Below are 5,183 nucleotides of genomic sequence, written 5' to 3' on the forward strand. Positions count from 1 at the left end.
GATTAAATGGGTATTAGCATGTAATCTGCAGTGGCGGAGATGCTGACAAGTCAAAGGGATGATCTATTAGGAATTATTCAAGAAGCTAAGGTCAAGTGATGGCTGTCTACACAGAAATTGGAGTCAAAAATGAAAATGCAATGCAAAACCCCTAATTGCTTTCCCAGTTTCTTTTCATGCAAGTCTTTCTTATCTATCTATCATATAGTGCCTTTAATCTATTTATCTATCTATCTACAATATAATAAAACACTTAAGGTCTACATGTCCAGTCTCTTAGAACAATCTTTTTGGTCAATCTGGCTTTGGTGACGCGAGTGTGAGACTCACGAGGACGAGTAAAGGCGCACACTGAGAGAGTGTTAAACCAGACAGGAGGCAAGAAAGGCTCCTCAAGAATGACGACAGCGTCACACTTCAGTGAAGGAGTGCCACTTAAGAGATGTTCAGACACACGCGTGAAAACAAAAGGAAAGGTGCTGGAGGTACGTGTGGGGCAACAGATAGCAAATATTAAAAAACAATTCAATTACCTGACCTCCAGGCATCGTGGCTAGTAACAGATTCAGTTTGGTCATCCTGTCGTTTGTGCTGCCGTGATCTTTTACAGCAGGCATGTGATGGCGCCATGTACCGCTTCACGTCCAAACCAGGTAACTTAGCAAAAGCAACAAGATGTCACCCAAGGAAACAAGTGACAAGGGAACTGACCCATAATGACATCACCAAGTAACAAGAGAACTGACCCATAATGACGTCACCAAAATAGCAGTAATATAAATCAACGGCCAAAAAAGAAATGTGTATAAAATGATTATCTATTGAACACTTCAGAGGTTTCAGGTTTCATAGGCAGACATCAATGGACGTGACAAAGAAGTTGTGGAGCTTGACCATCACTGGCTGGAAACCCAAAGCACTGGACCGGTGAACCCGCTCGCCCAGACCGCTGCAGTTTTCTGCTGAGCTTCAGCATCCACTAGAACTGCAACCAACCTTCAGGATGGGCAACCAGCAAACATGAAACATAGAAATGAGCCAGAAGAGCAAGCCTTCACTGAACTGGACCAACCTTGTTAATTAGGGTAGATTACGTAGATCTGATTTGTCCCCAAGAGGAAATTAAAAAACTTTGCAGAGGCGCAAAAGAGGGAAAAATAGATCTCTGAATTATAAAAGGAAATCCTGAGATGGGACTTTTGCTAGGAGATTTTGTCAAGTCCCACACTCCTCTCAAGCATAGTCCACCACGGCCGCGGGCCAATCACCTCTCATTGGTGTCAATGCTTTTGTCAGACACAATTCCTGCACTCTTAGCTCTTTTACATTTTTATGTTTCCTCATTTTAAGTCGTTTATGAAAAGTCCTCTGTTTCAACCTTTAAAGAAGCTTTTCTGGACAGTATTGCTATACATAACATCTACTCGTTTCATTCGTAATAGTTCATTTCTGGACAATAATCCTATACATTTGCATTCTAAATTCTAAATCAGCTCCAGTCCTGGAGGACCACCGTGGCTGCAGGTTTTCATTCTAACCCTTCTCTTAATCAGTGACCCGTTTTTTGCTGCTAATGAACTTCTTTTGAATTCATTTTGATTGATTTGCTCTTGAACACTCAGACCCCTTCATTGTTTCTTTCTCCTTAATTAGCAGCCAAACATCAATGAGATACACGATGAGCCAAAACAACTGGTGACCATCACACAATATCTGAAAATAAAGAAAGACGAAGGTCTCAGGAATGACGCTCTGCTCAGGACCCCAAAACATTTTAACAGAGCTGCTCTTAGAAAAGAGAAAATCAATTTCAGAAATAATAATAATAATTCTTTGTATTTATATAGCGCTTTTCTCACTACTCAAAGTGCTCTGCTATTGCACCACAAGAGCAGCAACAACAAACCACAAAATTAAAGGACGGGTTTAATTAACAAGAAGACTCGGCGCCTAATTAAGCAGCTGGTTGGAGTTTGAGGCCCTGACCTTGAGGTGGTCTTCTGTTGACTCCCTCACTTCACATTTCATTTCTGTTTGAGTGCCATTTAAGGAAAGAACTGAAGAAATAAAGAGGAACAAATCTGAAAAAACAAGTCAATTAAAATGAATTCACAAGAAGTTAATTAGCAGCACAGACAGGACACTCATTAAAAAAAAAGGGTGAGAATGAAAACCTGCAGCCACGGTGGTCTTCCAGGACCGGACTTGGTGACCCCTGTGCTAGACGACACGTCAACAACTAAGTGAAGAAGAAAAGGCAGCGCGTTGAAAAGAGGCCCAAAAACATCGTCGAGAAAAGAACAATAATAATCCAAGTGCAAATTCGGAAAATAAGGAAAGTTATAATCAGCCCGGACCAAGAGGAACTGAAAACCTAGCAGGTCCAAGCGGAGGGCAGAAATAAACGACAAAGAGCAGGAGACAAAGTAGAACGTTGTACAGAATTCAAAAACGTTGTCGTGATAAACATGCAGAGCAGGTTAGAGATAATGGAAGTACTAAAATTTGTAAAGATCGCATTAGCGCTAACAAGTGGAAATTATTACTCTGTGAAATAACGGAACAGCAAAAAGAGATCAAATATACGGACAGAGGTGATATGACAGAAGTATGGAGATATTGTTCAGCTTTAAACCTTAAGTCAGAGACTTGTAGATTGTCGAATTCATGTTACCATCATGGAGAAGTCGTGTTTCTATCCAATGAAGAGGCGTACCCACGAGAATTAAAAGATTTGCTGTTTGGCGCATGTTTTTACTGAAGTTTTACAGTAAAAGTGTAAGTTTAAAATGTAATTTCAAAGCCAAACAGAACAAATACGTCTAACGCAACATGAAACATAACTTACGTTCAATTTACTCCGTTTTACTCTGCTAAATTACTCGCTGTAATGTAAAACAGTTAGTTCTGTTGTGCATATGTCACAATTCCCATCGGTTTAAACTGTACATCCAGTTACTCATACGCAGGTTTGAGCCTCCTAGTTCTGTATATTTCTAGATGAAGGCAAGCGGGATCAACGACATCAGATTGAACTTTAGGGGTCCCCCACAAGGTGCTCCACTGTAATACATTCACATCTGCTTTGCAAGAGGACCCCCCAAAATAGTTTACATTGACATGCAGACGTTAAAAGGGGACAAACACAAAAAGAAATCCTTGAGTGAAACATCCAGTAAGTATAATAAAAATAATAATAATAATAATGATACCATCTCAAATTATTGAGGTCATAAGAACGCCTTCTGAATGTTTACAGAAATCACTTTAGTTTGTTTTTTTTTTTTGTCTGACATCCCCTGACTCTCCGGCACAAGAAAACCCCCATGTGATGTCAAGTCATCTCGATGTCTGCTTAGGCTCGATGTCGAGGGTTATTGGGTTCGTCTCGATTCCTAGCCATCCAGGCCATTCAGAGTGTATTTATGTGCTGGAAATGACACCCTTATGACAGAGCAAACCAATAAACGTCTCCACCAGAAAGGACATGAAGTTATGCAGGCCACATCAGCCAGTTCACGCCGATGGGACGTGAGGGGGCAAAAGGACCCCCTTTCACAAAACTTTATAAAGAAATCAGTACTGGTGATACGGGCATGCAGAGAGTCCTTTTATGCCATATTACTGTCAGGTTGCTTATCATAAAATTGGTCGTATATTTAATGTATGAATCTTTACTGGTGGTCCTCGCCCAGAAGGTTAAAGGTGATACATGTCAAACATAAGCCTGTTGGGTGTCATTTTAGGCTCTTTCAAGAGCAGTGTTTACAAATATGAAGTTATTTTTGATTTCTAATGCTTTATTAGTGATCTGGCCCTCTATGGACCGCTATCAGAAGGTGAGAAATGAATAAATGTCTGTTACAATCGAGAATATTTAGACTTTAAACAGAAGCACAAACTTGAATTTGATGCCACTATTTTTCTTTATCATGCACTTCTACCTTATGAACTGTTGGCACTGAGCTGGACAGTTTGACATCTGTGGCAGAGCGACGGGCGCTGAGCAGACTCCTGTCAATCATGGAGAATCCACTGAACAGGATCATCTCCAGACAGAGGAGCAGCTTCAGCGACAGACTGCTGTCACCGTCCTGCTCCACTGACAGACTGAGGAGATCGGTCCTCCCCCAAACTATGCGACTCTTCAATTCCACCCGGGGGGGTAAACGTTAACATTATATAAAAGTTATTGTCTGTTTGTTATACCTGCATTATTTTCAATCTTTAATTTAATATTGTTATTTGTATCAGTAAGGTGCTACTGGAGTGTGTGAATTTCCCCTTGGGATTAATAAAGTATCTATCTATTGAATCATTAAACTTCTTATGAACACCCCAAAGTATGGTAGCTTCTGCTAATTCAGACTTTTTCCCACTCATCACTCGTTTCAAATCAAAAGAATACAATTTCAGTCTATGCAATGACCATCAACAAAAGTCAAGTCACTAAGATAAGCAGGAGTGTTTTACGCATGGGCAGCTCCAGTGACCTCATGTTATTATTGCCTGCTATTTGGTTGATGTCTTTATCCAAGGTGACTTACAACATTTGACATGCAGTCGGCTCCATTTCTTTTGCTTTTCCACTTGGAGCACAGGCAGATGAAGTGACTCGCCGAGGGCCTCACTGTGTAAGTAGCAGGAATTGAACCCACAACCTCAGGGTTTGAAGTCCCAAGCCTGTCCACTGCTTGCCAATAATATCAGGCCTTGGTTTAACAATGTCACTTAGTCACATAGCACTTCCGATACACCTGGCACTAGACCTGATGCCCATTATGAAATGCTGTAAATGCCAGAGCTAGTATTTTTTCTTGTTTGTAAATTTCTGATGTTATTTTAAAGCCATTTATACTTTGTAGCATGTCATCTGAAATTTGTTGGCATTCTTTTTTTAAATGCCACAATGTGACAGAATTAGAGTCGTCTGGAACTCTGAAAATGCCACGCTAATCACTGCACCACCATGCCGCCTCCTGCCCTTCAAACGTACAATTTACGCTCCCATTGAATGTTTTCACGTGTTCTTCATAGCGTCTTACTAATAATGTCTGTTTTTTGTTTGCATTTTCCAGTACAATTTAAAACTTCGTGTATAAATGCTTGTAAATTACACTTAAACGTTTGTCAGGGTAAACAGACAACCATCCATCATTTTCACGATTACTGACCGTTCTTTC

This window comes from Erpetoichthys calabaricus, chromosome 14 (assembly GCF_900747795.2).
Source record: "Erpetoichthys calabaricus chromosome 14, fErpCal1.3, whole genome shotgun sequence".
NCBI lineage: Eukaryota > Metazoa > Chordata > Cladistia > Polypteriformes > Polypteridae > Erpetoichthys > Erpetoichthys calabaricus.